Genomic DNA, 15,443 nt, shown 5'->3' with positions numbered 1-15,443 from the left:
TCTCTGTTAGTCTGTGGCTTTAAATCCAATCTGCTTCCTGACTGTTCGTTTCTGCTTCTTTACTTTCTGGTTCCTTGCCTCTGTCCGTTCGAATCACTTCTTTTGGCGGTTACAGTAATTGCATAATGCCTTATAGGGAGGTGGCCACTTATTCCTTTAATGGATGAGCGTGTTAGGTTCACCGGAAACACCTGATCATTTGAAATGGCCATTATTTCCATTTACTCCAAGAATGCCTGTGAAACACGAATCTCTTGCCAACTCATCATCCACATCGGACTTCAAAATCCTGCACAATCTGCTTTATAACTTCGTCAAATTTGGTCATCCATCGGGTTGCATCTCCGCCGTTGATCTGGACCCTCCAGATCCTACGGTCATCGCACATATCAGGTGGATAACTTGCTCTCCATTTACCCGTCCAATGTGAGCAATTTTCTCTCTCTTTCGTCGGACGCGTGTCATTCGCTGTGTGGCATCAGGTCAAAGTTGGTCTAAACTGCTTAACGCTTGAAGCCCTTCTGATATCCTACTGGTTTCTGTGGAATCCCGCCTCGGACAAAACCAAAACATTTTCTGCTGCATTTCATGATTTTTTGGGTCCGGTGCATGTGGCTCTCTTTCTTTGAGGGGTTTTCCCTACGATATGTGATTAGTGACTTGTCTCTAATCGCATATCAGATTCCTCCCCCGTTGAATCAAACCATCGTTGACTTTGCTAATTCGCGACAGCGCACATTACCATGGTCCACCGCTCTGCGCGCTTGATCGACGACCCTCATTGATCCGCGCTGATCGCAGTTAGCAACTGTCATGAGGATTCCTCTAATAAGCTTGATCCTCATAAGATTTTTAATCTTTGGCATAAATTATAGAGAGTTCATGAAGACTTAGAGAGTTTCGGGATCCATTTTGGATCACGCCTTCCCACTAAAAGAACTTTTGGTCCACCAAAAGTCTGATATACTGATCTGAGTAGTAAATGAGATTAACAACACCCTCTTCTTTCATCCTCCCTACACTTGCCTTTGCATAGTGGCTCTGAAACAAAATTCCTGACCACTTCCCTTCTTGGATGGGTTGTCGTCTCGGGAAGAACTCTTTTCCTCCTTAGCTTCATGCAGAACTTCTGCTGTGAAGTTTACAGAGGGTAGTTTGAACTTCTTTGCCTTGATCCTTGATCCAAGGTGGCTCAAATGAATGTGAAGTACATCTGCTCCACAAAAATTTCATTTGTACCTGTTGGAAAAGCTGCCAACAACAACTGTTAACAACAGCAGGCATACATACAACAACTGGATGGACTAACTCCTGCTTCAACAAAGAAACACATTTCACATATTGTAAACCCTTCCACGTCTTATATCTACATACAAATGATTGACTAGATAACAAGCCAATAAAACATGCCTTTACAACAAATGACTCTTCAAGTCAAGCATGTAGGAAAAAGAGCTTTAGGACTCTTTTCCAAAAGATGAAACACTTCATCATTATCTCCATTTTGGAGACCAAGTTAACTTATCCCAAGGCAACATCACATGCATCTCATGCTCATGCATGCATTCCATCTTTCAACTTTCACTTAAGTACACTGTACTTTCGAAGCTGAAATGAACATACTATTACAACAACAAAGTGAGTTTCCTACTCAACTTCTCTCCATTTACCATGTGATGTCGTCTCGGGAAGAACTATTTTCCTCCTTAACTTCATGCATAACTTCTGCTGTGAAGTTTACAGAGGCTAGTTTGAACTTCTTTGCCTTGATCCTTGATCTAAGGTGGTTCAAACGAATGTGAAGTACATCTGCTCCACAAAAATTTCATTTGTACCTATTGGAAAAGCTGCCAACAACAACTGTTAACAACAGCAAGCATACAGAAAACAACTGGATGGACTAACTCTTGCTTCAACAAAGAAACACATTTCACATATTGTAAACCCTTCCACGTCTTATATCTACATACAAATGATTGACTAGATAACAAGCCAATAAAACATGCCTTTACAACAAATGACTCTTCAAGTCAAGTATGTAGGAAAAAGAGCTTTAGGACTCTTTTCCAAAAGATGAAACACTTCATCATTATCTCCATTTTGGAGACCAAGTTAACTTCTCCCAATGCAACATCACATGCATCTCATGCTCATGCATGAATTCCATCTTTCAACTTTCGCTTAAGTACACTGTACTTTCGAAGCTGAAATGAACATACTATTACAACAACAAAGTGAGTTTCCTACTCAACTTCTCTCCATTTACCATTTTGGTAAAATCCTGCAACTTGCATTTATTCCACAAAGAAATGCAAACAGATGTATCAATAGACATATAGTCTTAATTGGATAAGAATTCTAACTATTTCTTACCAATCCATTTCAAAGGTCCCTCCTTTGTTTGCACATCAACATCAATATGTGAATCAGCCTGAAACACATCAATCACAAAATCTTTATTTCCATCCCTGCCATTTTCTTTTTCCACCTTCTCCTTCAGCTTTGGTGGAAGAATTGTTGGATTCAGTGTCCAACACTTTGCAGCAAGATGTCCTTGCTTATGGCAGTAAGTGCACTGTATGTGCATCCTCTTGATAGCATGATTTACCTTGTCCAATGGACCTTTTGCTTCTTGCTTCTTTTCCTTCTTCTGCTTCCTATATGCGGCCATTTTCTTCCAACATCTAGAAACATCATGGTTATCCAAACCACAAAAGGAACATGCAACTCTTTTCCCATACTTATGTGGAAATTCATCATGCGTTGCAAAATCAAAGGAATGTGTTTAGAACCATTTTTATACCTACCTCTTTCACCTTTATTGCCCTCATGAGGAGGTGAAGCAAATGAAGAAGTGACTCCCTTTGGAACACCATCAAACTCTTCGAGGCCGTTAGAGTTTCCCCTACTCTCTGGTTCAAGTGTGTGCTTCTGAACACCTGCATCCTGCAATTGATGTTTAAAGCTATTGCATTCCTCTTGGATGCAACTTTCACACTTCTGAGGTAGAGGACCTACAATGAAACTCCTTTTTGGAACTGTTTCAATGGCCTTCATGGCAGATTTGGAACTCTCTCCATAAGACTGTCCATAGCCAAGACCCAAATACTTAGGTCTTTCCTCAACCATTATTGGCTCAACAATACCTTGTGCATGCTTTCCCAAGCCCTTTCCTTCATAGCCCATCTTGGACATTAGCTTGGCACCTATGCCTTTAGTATGTTTCTCAAAAGAACAAATACAAGTATTCTCAGAGGAATTTGAAGACAAACTGGAATGGTTTACCTCTTCTTCAAGCTGATAATTGACCAAGGCTTCTTTGGCAATAAAGAGTTGTGACTCCAACTCATTCATCCTTTTCAGGTTCATATTAGCAATATGAAGTCGCCTCTCCATTTCCTGCAGTTTGTCAGAAAGCAACTTCTTCTCTTCCTCCACAACATTCAAATTCTCTCTAATTATGCTGCTCTTCCTACCATCCTCATACATTTCTCTCACCATATCTGTCATGGTGGACAAGTATTGCTTCATGTCTCCATTAAAGGAACTTGGGGAGCAAGAAGAATTTGAGAACTCACTTGTAGAAGTTGTCATTTTCAAAGTGCACAAAAGAACTTCAAACAAGATTATTAAAGAGCTTATTCAATAACCTCTTGCAACAACCTTTTGTGCTTCAAGGATTGCTTTGAGGTCCTTTGGGATAAGAAGAATGCCTTCAACCCTTCTTCCTTCTTGTCCTTCCTGGACTGAGCTATCAATAGCTTTCCCTTCACCTCTACAAACTCAAACAATAGTCAGTCTACAACCAAGCATACAATCAATGAGGCAATCAATCCTTGACTGTCCAAACACCTTTTAGACAAGCAATCTTTGCCCTGTCAATCAAGCATCCTGATACAACCTTCTTTGAAGGTGGGGTTAATCAATCTTAAGCTCTGATACCACCTGATCTGAAAATGGGGCTCTTAGGCTTCTTGTCTAACTTACAAGAACCTCTCCCACTTCCAAAGCTTTAAATTTTCCCAAGTCTTAATGATTAACCAATGCGGAATTAAGAAATACTTGAAATTATAGGTGTAAGCTTGTATTTGTGTTGGAAATAATACTGAGGGGGGGGGGGGGGGTGAATCAGTATTATCAAATCAGATACTTTTCAATTTCATACTCATATTCATATACGCAGCTTCAGTTCAGTATATCAGCGTATATATGCGACTGTGTTAAATGCAACTAGCGTACATGCAGTAATCTTCTGATTCAGTTAGCTTATCTTCAGTAAATTCATCAGAACATTATTAACCATAATAGCAATAATCATGTGCTGTAAAACAGAATAGATCATCACACATAAGAAGCAAACATGAACACCAAGATATAAGGTGGAAACCCAATGTGGGTGAAAACCACCTGCTGCAATTCGTCTCTTTCTTCCTTTAATAAGAAACTTCTTTTACAATGTACTGGTGCAGTCCTTTACTAGCACGCAGGCTTCAACCTGCAGAGGGCTACAACCCTCTCTCATTTTCAAGCTACTTCTGGAAGGGAGCTACAACCCCCTCAGCTCTTGTACTAGCTAATATACTAGTACGTAGGTGCTGACCTACAGAAGGCTACAACCTTCTTTTCTTCAGGGACCACGTTTCATTAATTTTCAGACTGGATCCATGAGTACAAAACAATCACTGCTGCAATACAATCATCAACTTATACTTGCATCATAAATCTCTAAATCACCCAATACTGAATCACTGAAACCTTGTCATCAAAAACACAAAACACAAACCAGAACCCAGAACTCTGCAACAACTACTAGAATCAACAACAACCTGAAACACCAAATCTCATAATGCATACGCTACTTGACTACATCAAAACCGCGTGTGTACGCGCTTTCACCAGAGACAACCCGCGTATAGATCTAAAGATAATTACTTATACCTTCGCTGTCAGATCCAACCTTAGCCAAGCGTCACACACAGATAACCAGCAATACTAGATCTTCCCACTTCGTCAGACATCCATTCCTTGCCTCTCCAATTTGCCTAATGATCTTCTCCTCCTTTTATAGTCTTAGGCCTTGCTCAATACCATGGTCCAAAACCATAATAAATCAATACCAAGAGCCCAATACTTGGGTTCAACACACTTGTCGAGATACCATGGTCCAAAACCATAGGTTCAAATACCGAGGACTAACTACCACGGACCAAGACATAAGTTTTCCCACATGTACGCGCTTTTACTTGCGTGAAAGTGCGTGTATATGCATACGCGTCTTCGGCATGTCCAACCCGCGTGTATACGCTGATTTGTCATAATGAACCTGCGTATATCTCTTTCTTGACCTGCTGTACTAAGATCTGTCCTCTGATTACGTTGCCATCACCTATATCAACCTCTGAGTGAGTTGCCATCAAGGACAACACTTGTATCATAATGCCAACAATCTCCCCCTTTGGACTTGATGGCAACCACCACACAAAGTCACTCTCCCCCTTTGACATCAAGGGCAAAGGGCGGACCAAGATATTCTCTTCCTTGGTATACCTTTTGCTGTCCATACTCCTTCTGAGTACATGCTGAAGTTTCTGATTGAGCTCCCCTTTGTATATGCCAAGTTGTATCAATCCATCCATGCTCCCCCTGAGCAGATGCAAGTTCTAAGACCATCAATTCATTCAAGACCATGGCTATCATTCTTCATATATGATCTGCACCATAAGCATCAGCATCCAAAACTGCAATACCATTCCTTTGATCAAACAGCAAATTGTATCATTTAGCTTTATCAACAACTTCTAACCATAATGCCAACAATGCATTATTTGAAGTATATGCTCCCCCTGAGCCTAAGCCAACCATGACCGAACCATTTCCTGGGTCTGTTCTGCTGCCCTTTCTTCTGATCTCTATATACACGACTCTGCAGCCTAAAACTCGCGTATATACACGACTTATCTTCATTATATTAGCGTATCCAAGATGGAATACTGAATTTCTTCACTTTCAGATTCCCCTGTGTCTGTTATGTCAGCTAACTGAGTTATGTCACACCTTTCTGTCTCTAATTCTGTCTTCTTCAATTCCTGGAACTGTGATGATGTATGGTCCTCTTGTTTTGAATTTTGAAATTTGCTCCTGCATTCCCTTGCTTTATGTCCAAGTTTTTTGCATGTATAACATCTTACATATTTCATGTTCCTTCTATTGCAATCAATTGCTTTGTGTCCATATGCATTGCAGGCAAAGCAATATCCTCTGAAGTACCTGGGGATCTTTTGTGATGGTCTTGAACCATTCTACTTCTACATCTGGCTGCAACATGTCCAAGATTATGACATACATAACATTCAACATTATTCAGTGGAGGAAATAATCGTCTATCACTTCCATAGTTAGGAGTAAAGGATTTTCCTTGAGGAATTTCTTTCCTTGGTTGTTCCTTGTTGAGCATTTCATTAGAGTTTCTTGCCTCACCTTATGAGCTAGATTCACCTTCAACGGATTCATAAAAACCAAGACCTGTTTTGATAATAGGGGATCTTTGACTACCAAGAATGTCATCCAAAATCTTAGTACTATCTTGAAATCGCAACAATTTATCCTTTCCTTCTAATTTACCTTTTAAGATATTTACCTCAACCTGAGTGTTGTTCTTCCTTTTCCAGATATTGATTCCTTAGGTCTTCTTCAGCTTTTCTTCCTTCTTCCACTTGTTGCTTTAATTTGATCACTTCATGTTCTTGATCTTCAAGGGCTTCTCTGTTCTGCTCTCTTGATTTTTCAAGATCTTCTTTTAGAGAGAGGATCTTTGATTCAACTCTCTGAATTGTTATGCTCTGATCATTTACTATATCCTGCAATTTCTCCCTTACCTTGGTTACTGTCTCCAATTGTTCGTTTAATTTGGTAACTTCTTCAGTTTCTGCATTCTTCTTTTCATATGCCATGAGACTTCTAATGTCTTCACTACCATTGATTGAGTCATTACTTTTAACATGGGTATAATAGCTTCTATTACCTTCTTCAGACATCTTTCCTTTGTTATGAGGGCATCTAGCAGCATAGTGACCAACTCTACCACATGAAAAACATTTGAAAGGTATCTTACCTTTGAATCGTCCAGTTCCCGTTCAAGATTCTTGACAAAATTTACCTCATCTTCTTCCTCTGACATGTATCCTGACGCTTCGAATGCGGCTTCTGATGGTCCCTCTTTTCGCATTTCAAAAGCAGTTAAGATTCCATGAAGCTGTGACATGGTGATTTTCTGCAGATTCTCCTTTTCTTCTATGGTAGACACTTTGGAATCAAATTTAGCAGACAAAGATCTCAAAACCTTTTCAACTAAGACAACTTCCTTAAATTCTTCACCCAGATCCCTCATACAATTTACAATTTCATCCATACGCAGGAAATAATTAGCTATGCTTTCATTACTATGCATCTTAAGATTTTCATACCGGATTTTGAGAGTTTGAAGCTTTGCTCTTTTTACCTGATCATCTCCTTCGTAGCTCAGAATGATTTTGTCCCATATTTCCTTAGCTGATTTGAAATGCATGACCTTCATAAATTCTGATTGTGTCAAACTTCCCAATAAGACAGTAACAGCTTTGGCATTGAGCTCATATTGCTTTCTCTCTACTGCATCTGTAGGAGTTGCTGATGGGAATTTGTATCCTCCTTCTACGATTCCCCAAACTTCTGCTCCAAGTGATTGTAGATATGCAGTGGTTCTTATCTTCCAGTGGGTAAAATTGTTCCCGTCAAAGATTGGTGGCCTGATGTGTGCCTCTCTTTCTGGATTAGTCATTCTGATGGATCTTTTCCTTCAAGCGATCAAGCTACCTCTGAAGGACCTGCTCTGATACCAATTGTTGGAAATAATATTAAGAAGGGGGGGGGGGGGGGGGGGGTGAATCAGTATTATCAAATCAGATACTTTTCAATTTCATACTCAGATTCATATACGCGGCTTCAGTTCAGTATATCAGCGTATATACGCGACTGTGTTAAATGCAACTAGCGTACATGCAGTAATCTTCTGATTCAGTTAGCTTACCTTCAGTAAATTCATTAGAACATTATTAACCATAATAGCAGTAATCAGGTGTTGCAAAACAGAACAGATCATCACACATAAGAAGCAAACATGAACACCAAGTATAAGGTGGAAACCCAATGTGGGTGAAAACCACCTGCTGCAATTCGTCTCTTTCTTCCTTTAATAAGAAACTTCTTTTACAATGTACTGGTGCAGTCCTTTACCAGCACGCAGGCTTCAACCTGCAGAGGGCTACAACCCTCTCTCGTTTTCCAGCTACTTCTGGAAGGGAGCTACAACCCCCTCAGCTCTTGTACTAGCTAATATACTAGTACGTAGGTGCTGACCTACAGAAGGCTACAACCTTCTTTTCTTCAGGGACCACGTTTCATTAATTTTCAGACTGGATCCATGAGTACAAAACAATCACTGCTGCAATACAATCATCAACTTATACTTGCATCATAAATCTCTAAATCACCCAATACTGAATCACTGAAACCCTGTCATAAAAAACACAGAACACAAACCAGAGCCCAGAACTCTGCAACAACCACTAGAATCAACAGCAACCTGAAACACCAAATCTCATAATGCATACGCTACTTGACTACATCAAAACCGCGTGTGTACGCGCTTTCACCAGAGACAACCCGCGTACAGATCTAAAGATAATTACTTATGCTTTCCCTGTCAGATCCAACCTTAGCCAAGCGTCACACACAGATAACTAGCAATACTAGATCTTCCCACTTCGTCAGACATCCATTCCTTGCCTCTCCAATTTGCCTAATGATCTTCTCCTCCTTTTATAGTCTTAGGCCTTGCTCAATACCATGGTCCAAAACCATAATAAATCAATACCAAGAGCCCAATACTTGGGTTCAACACACTTGTCGAGATACCATGGTCCAAAACCATAGGTTCAAATACCGAGGACTAACTACCACGGACCAAGACATAAGTTTTCCCACATGTACGCGCTTTTCCTTGCGTGAAAGTGCGTGTATACGCATACGCGTCTTCGGCAGGTCCAACCCGCGTGTATATGCTGATTTGTCATAATGAACCTGCGTATATCTCTTTCTTGACCTGCTGTACTAAGATCTGTCCTCTGATTACGTTGCCATCACCTGTATCAACCTCTGAGTGAGTTGCCATCAAGGACAACACTTGTATCATAATGCCAACAATTTGTTTTTGACTGTTGAATGCTTGTTCATTTGCTTATGCTTATGTGAAACACAAATAACAGTAAATAAAGCAACAATTCAACAAACCCATAAGACAACAATATAATATGGAGTTCACCCTGATATCTTGGGCTACGTCTCCTTGATCTCTAATCAACTCGATTAGACTCTTTGGGATTATGGCTTCAATTCTTTTACAAGTGCTACACTTAACTCCATTGGTTTAAAACTGAACTAATGGGCTTAGAATGCCATCTTACCCCTGGTCATCCTTGTTCTACAGACAGGTCTAGGCTTCTATGGACTTGACTGCTTAAGTCAGTGCTCTGAGCTTCTCGAGCTTTTGGCTTCTCTAACTCCCTCAAAATTTGGCATTTGTCTCTGGAACTCCTTCTCCTATCTTCGACACACCTCAGACAACTAGCCACAGCTCGATCATTTGATCTCCTGCTGTGTTGCAACTTCACTGTAGCCTCGTGGCTCTTTAGAAGTCTATTAGAGCTCTCTAGCTCTGCGGCTCTACCTCCAACCTCTGGTGGCTCTACCTATTACAGTGAGCTCAATTTGAGTCTCACACAACAGATACAATCAATAGGACTATACTTGGATCCCCCAAGTCTCTCTGGAGCACACTGACTCTCTGGAGTACTCTCTCTGTCTTTGTCTTAACCTTGGCTCACTTGCTACCTTTGCTTCTTTAGGTTAGCTTGGCTCTGGTTTCTCTGCTTCCAGGTCTGCTTACTGCTTCCTAGGCTACCCCCCTTCCTCTCTATCAGTTTGTGGCTTTAAAGCCAATCTGCATCCTAACTTTTCATTTCCGCTTCTCTGCTTTCTGGTTCCCTTCCTCTATCTATTCGAATCCATTCTTTCGGCAATTACAGTAACTTCATAACTCCTTATAGGGAGGTGGCCACCTATTCCTTTAATGGATGAGTGTGTCACGTTCATTGGAAACACTTGATCATTTGAAACGACTGTTATTTCCATTTACTCCAAGAATGCCCGCGAAACACGAATCTCTGCCAACTCATCGTCCACGTCGGACTTCAAAATCCTGCACAATCTGCTTTATAACTTCATCAAATCTGGTCATCCATCGGGTTGCATCTCCGCCATTGATCTGGACCCTCTAGATCCTACGGTCATCGCACATATCAGGTGGATAACTTGCTCGACGTTTACCCGTCTGATGTGAGCGGTTTTCTCTCTCTTCCACTGGACGCGTGTTACTTGCTATGTGGCATCGGGCGGGACTTAGTTTAAACCTCTTACCACTCGAAGCCCTTCTGATATCTTTCCGGTTTCTGTGGAATCCCGCCTTGGATGGAACCAAAACATTTTCCGTTGCATTTCATGATTTTTCGGGTCCGGTGCATGTAGCTCTCTTTCTTTGAGGGGTTTGCCCTGCGATATGCGATTAGCGACTTGTCACTAATCACATATCATATTCCTCCCCCATTGACTCAAACCATCGTTGACTTTGCTAATTCGCGACAGTGCGCATTACCATGGTCCGTCGCTCTGCGCACTTGATCGACGGCCCTCATTGATCCGTGCTAATCGTAGTTAGCAACTGTCATGAGGATTCCTCTAATAAGCTTGATCTTCACAAGATTTTTAATATTTGGCATAAATTATAGAGAGTTCATGAAGACTTAGAGAGTTTCAGGATCCATTTTGGTTCATTTATAAAAACCGCATCCATGGAACTTTCGATCATATGTTTTTTTGTACCTTTTTTTCCTCTCAAAAATCATTGTTTGGTGCTATAATGTTCTGATTGGTCTTTGAATTCATAGAGAATAAGTACAAAGGATCTACTTGATCCTACATAGTTCTAGATAGATCATGTCCCTTGTGCACCAAGCATGCTAGTTTTATTTAAGTATATATGCATTAATTGTCGTTATGTTAGAATTAAATTTCCATTCAGGTTTAATTCTGGCTTTGGAGGGTTAAATATTTCGTTCCATAACACAGAAATAAAATATCAATTCATCGATGCCTTCTTTTTGATGTTTCAACTTTCCAAGGTATGAATCATCACATTCTTTTCAAACAAAGAGGAAACAACAACAACAGAGACAGCATGATGAAATTAACAAGATATAGAAAATTCATAACATCCTCCACAACATCTATTAGACTACCTCCTATACAAACTGCTAGACAAGGCCATCTTCCACTAAGGCCAGGTGCAAATCCACCTCCTCAATATCCATTCAGACCTAGTCATTATGCGGGAGGAAGTGGGAGAGAAAATATAATCCTACTGTCCTGGTGTTTTTTCCAAGATTTTAGAAAAAGGAAACATTGAAGATCTCCTTATAAGTGTGGGCTCTGGTATGCCTATATCTAAATCAATGCCCACTATAATTGAATGCACAGTTTGATGCATGCAGGGATGTACATTAAGTTGGTAGTTTATTTTAGTAAACATCAATTTTGATCTCTGTGATGCAGGAGGTGGTGGTGATTCTACAATTGTTGTAGTTGCTCCTTCTGGTAGTGGTGGTTCTCTTATTGCTTCGGCCACTGTCCCTGCAGTTGAAGAGAAAAATGTTAGTATTTGGTTCTAAAATATATAATTATAATTTTCCTTTAGACATGGTCATGGCACTCCTTTGACTACTTTTAACTTTCCATTTACTCTTGCTTAAAAAATTTGGCTGGTGTTGCTAGTAGTTGATCGGATTAATGTGTTTCAGATACCATTTGTTTTTTCAATAGGAGGAACCCAAAGAGGAGAGTGATGATGACATGGGATTCAACTTATTTGATTAAGAAACAATATATATTGGAAAGATCAATTTTGTAGTTGTAGTGCAAATGAGTATTTTTCCTCTCTTTTCAGTTTCACAATGTGAAGAGGCAGATGATATCAAGTGCAAACTGCTGTGTTGAATAAGTGTTTTTTTGGTTGGAGGAATTATTTTATTACAAACTTTAGATCTTAATAACTGGTCTTTTAATATGATCTGATTCTTGGAGGTTCAAACTCATCATTAAATTTAATGGAATTGTTTTACTTCACTCTTCTTTGTGATTAACAATTTCTCTGGAGTTCTTATAAGTGCTTTTTCATATCCATCTTCTACAAATTTCTATAGTACTATGTGTTGGAAATAATACTAAGGAGGGGGGGGGGGGGGGTTGAATCAGTATTATAGAAATCTTTTCAATTCACACAAAAATTTGTATACGCAACTTCATTTAGTAAAAACGGCGTGTATACACAACTCTGGTTAATGAAACTCGCGTATAACTTGCAGACTTATAATTTTAATTTATTCTTCAGATGTTGATCATTAATCTGTGTGTCAGAACCATATAAACAGTTAAAAATAGAGCAGACAGTCACACAAAAGAACACAAGATCTAAGGTGGAAACCCAATGTGGGTGAAAACCACCTGCTGCAATTTTTCTCTATCTTATTTCAATTAGAAACTTCTTTTTACAATGATTTTGTATTGGTGCAGTCTTATACCAGTACGCAGGCTGCTACCTGCAGAAGGCTACAACCTTCTCTCATTCTCCAGCTTCTCCTGGAAGGGAGCTACAACCCCCTTTAGCTCTTGTACTAGCTAAGATACTAGTACGCAGGCTACTACCTGCAGAAGGCTACAACCTTCTCTTTTCTTCCAGGGACCACGTTTCATAAATTTTCAGACTGGATCCAAGACTAACATCAATTATACATCAAGTATATCTGCAACAATCAATCTCCTTTGTACAACCCAATATAGAATCAACCAAACACTTCTCAGAATGTTGTAACCAGAAAACAGTAATAGTAACCAGACACCAATTCTGAACCTAGAACACTGCAGCTATAAACAGAAGTAGCCAAAGCATATTTCATGAAACGTACGCTACTTCACTATGCAGAAACTTGCATACATACGCATCTGTATCAATGCCAACCAGCGTATATGCTTTCTTCAGTTGCTAAACCTGCGTGTATACGTGCTTGTGCCGTGCTGAGCTTGGGTACAGATCTATACAAGACAATTCTCATTTTTCAAGTATTCAGACATTATTATACCCACTTTATCAGATTTATAGATCTAATCATGTGCCAAATATAACAGATCAAACATCATATAATGATACTACTATTCAAGCCTTAATATCTTGATTCATCAATAAAACTTATCCATCTTTAGCGCTCAGGTTCCTCCTTCACTCAAATTCAGGAATGCACCATAAATCAATCACTAGTATTCCAGATCTTGCTCCTCTTATGATATTCAACCCTTCAATCGATGCTCTTACCAAAAGATCTCCTTCCCTTTTTATAGTCTTTAGGCCTTACTCAAACCATGGTCCAAAACCATTGAGAACCAATACTAGGGACCCAATACCTGGGTTCAACACTTTGGATGTAATACCAAGGACCAAAACCATAGATTCAAATATGTCGGAATAAATAAAATGGATCAAACATAAATTTTCCCACATGTACGCGCTTTTCTTTGCATGAAAGTGCATGCATATGCATACACGCCTTTTGATCGGTGATCCTGCGTGTATACGCGACTTTGCTAAGATGAACCTGCGTATACCTCATTTTCTTCCATTCTGAGAACTTGAACTGTGATCTGCCATTTGAATGAGTTGCCATCAAGGACAACACTTATGTCAAGGACAACACTTATGTGATAGAGCCAAACTTGTTCCAAACCTGTGTCATAATGCCAACAATCTCCCCCTTTGGACTTGATGGCAACCCAAAGTCACTCAAAGTCATTCTCCCCCTTTGACATCAAGGGCAAAGGGTTATGCTCCCCCTGAGTATATGCTGAATTTTCTGCTCTGCTGTGCTGTCCAAGCTCCCCCTGACTGTAGGCAAGGTCTGCAAGAAGATACATAAATTTATACATTATAAATGACCTTCCTACCACCAAAGACTCATACATGCATCCATCTCCCAACCAAGTGGGAATTGACTCATCTACCCAACCAGGTGGGGATACACCAAGAACTGACACATGACAAAATAAGAACATTACTTCATCCATCCCAAGCATAGTGGGGAAACCAAGATAGGCCGTTACATGACCTTGATAAGAAAGGAAATATATGACATAGAGACGAAATATCTACAGCAAGACTAGGATGGTTAGCAACTTTCATCAGCAGCATCTGTCACCAACCATGCACCTGTTCCACCTGAAATCAAAACAACTGTGAAATTGAACCAAGATCTTCTAAGATAATGCCAACAATGCATTATTAGAAGAATATATGCTCCCCCTAAACCTGTGCCAGATGATCTCTGTTAGACCCATAACAGACTCTTTTCATCCTGAGTCTGGCCCCACTGCTTTTCTTCAAACCAGAATATACGCGACTGTACCAATAGAAACCAGCGTATGTACGCGGATTACCCACTTGAAACTCGCGTACAACCATTAATCTCTGACAACAGACAAGATTCAACAGCAAGATGATGCATCAACTACCCCCAGCTTCTGTCTGAGGTATTCAAATGTCTCCCTGGGCAGTGGTTTGGTGAGTATATCAACAACTTGTTCCTTAGATGGAACATACTCCAACTTGACCTTTTGTTCAAGCACTTGTTCCCGGAGAAAATGATACTTGATAGGTATGTGCTTAGTCTTTGAATGCATGATAGGATTCTTTGAAATACTGATTGCACTTGTATTATCACAAAAAATGGAAATAGGTGGAGTACAAGTGATTTGAAGATCTTGCAATGTTTGCATCATCCAAAGGAGTTGTGTGCAGCAAGATGCAGCAACTACATATTCTGCTTTAGATGTAGATAATGCAATGGAACTTTGTTTCTTGCTGAACCAAGATACTAATCTAGGACCCATGAAGAATGCACCACCACTAGTGCTTTTCCTATCATCCATGCTTCCTGCCCAATCCGCATTTGTATATGCATGAAGTGTGAGATCTGTACCTCTAGGATACCATAAGCCATAGTTTTGAGTTCCTTGAAGATACTTGAAAATTCACTTAACTGCCTGAAGATGAGTTTCCTTTGGATTTGCCTGAAACCTTCCAACTATTCCCACTGCATGCATAATGTCCTATCGGGTACCTGTTAGATAGAGCAGACTACCAATCATGGATCTATAGGTTGGTTGATGTACTGCTGCTGATTCATCATTTGCGCTGAGGCTGCATCCTGTCACCATAGGGGTACATATTGGTTTCGAATCCTCCATCC

The 15,443-nt window shown here is 40.0% G+C and overlaps 1 pseudogene; it reads left to right on the top strand.

The window, feature by feature from the left end:
• The first annotated feature begins 11,477 nt into the window (after window positions 1–11,477).
• Window positions 11,478–12,024, top strand: LOC149182777 (uncharacterized; annotated as a pseudogene).
• The last annotated feature ends 3,419 nt before the right edge of the window (window positions 12,025–15,443 follow it).

The sequence above is a fragment of the Pinus tabuliformis genome, chromosome 3_2, assembly GCF_031772625.1.
Source record: "Pinus tabuliformis cultivar Carrire ecotype Pingquan chromosome 3_2, CPIR1, whole genome shotgun sequence".
NCBI classification, from domain to species: Eukaryota; Viridiplantae; Streptophyta; class Pinopsida; order Pinales; family Pinaceae; genus Pinus; species Pinus tabuliformis.
This window is presented reverse-complemented; position numbering and strand designations above follow the sequence as displayed.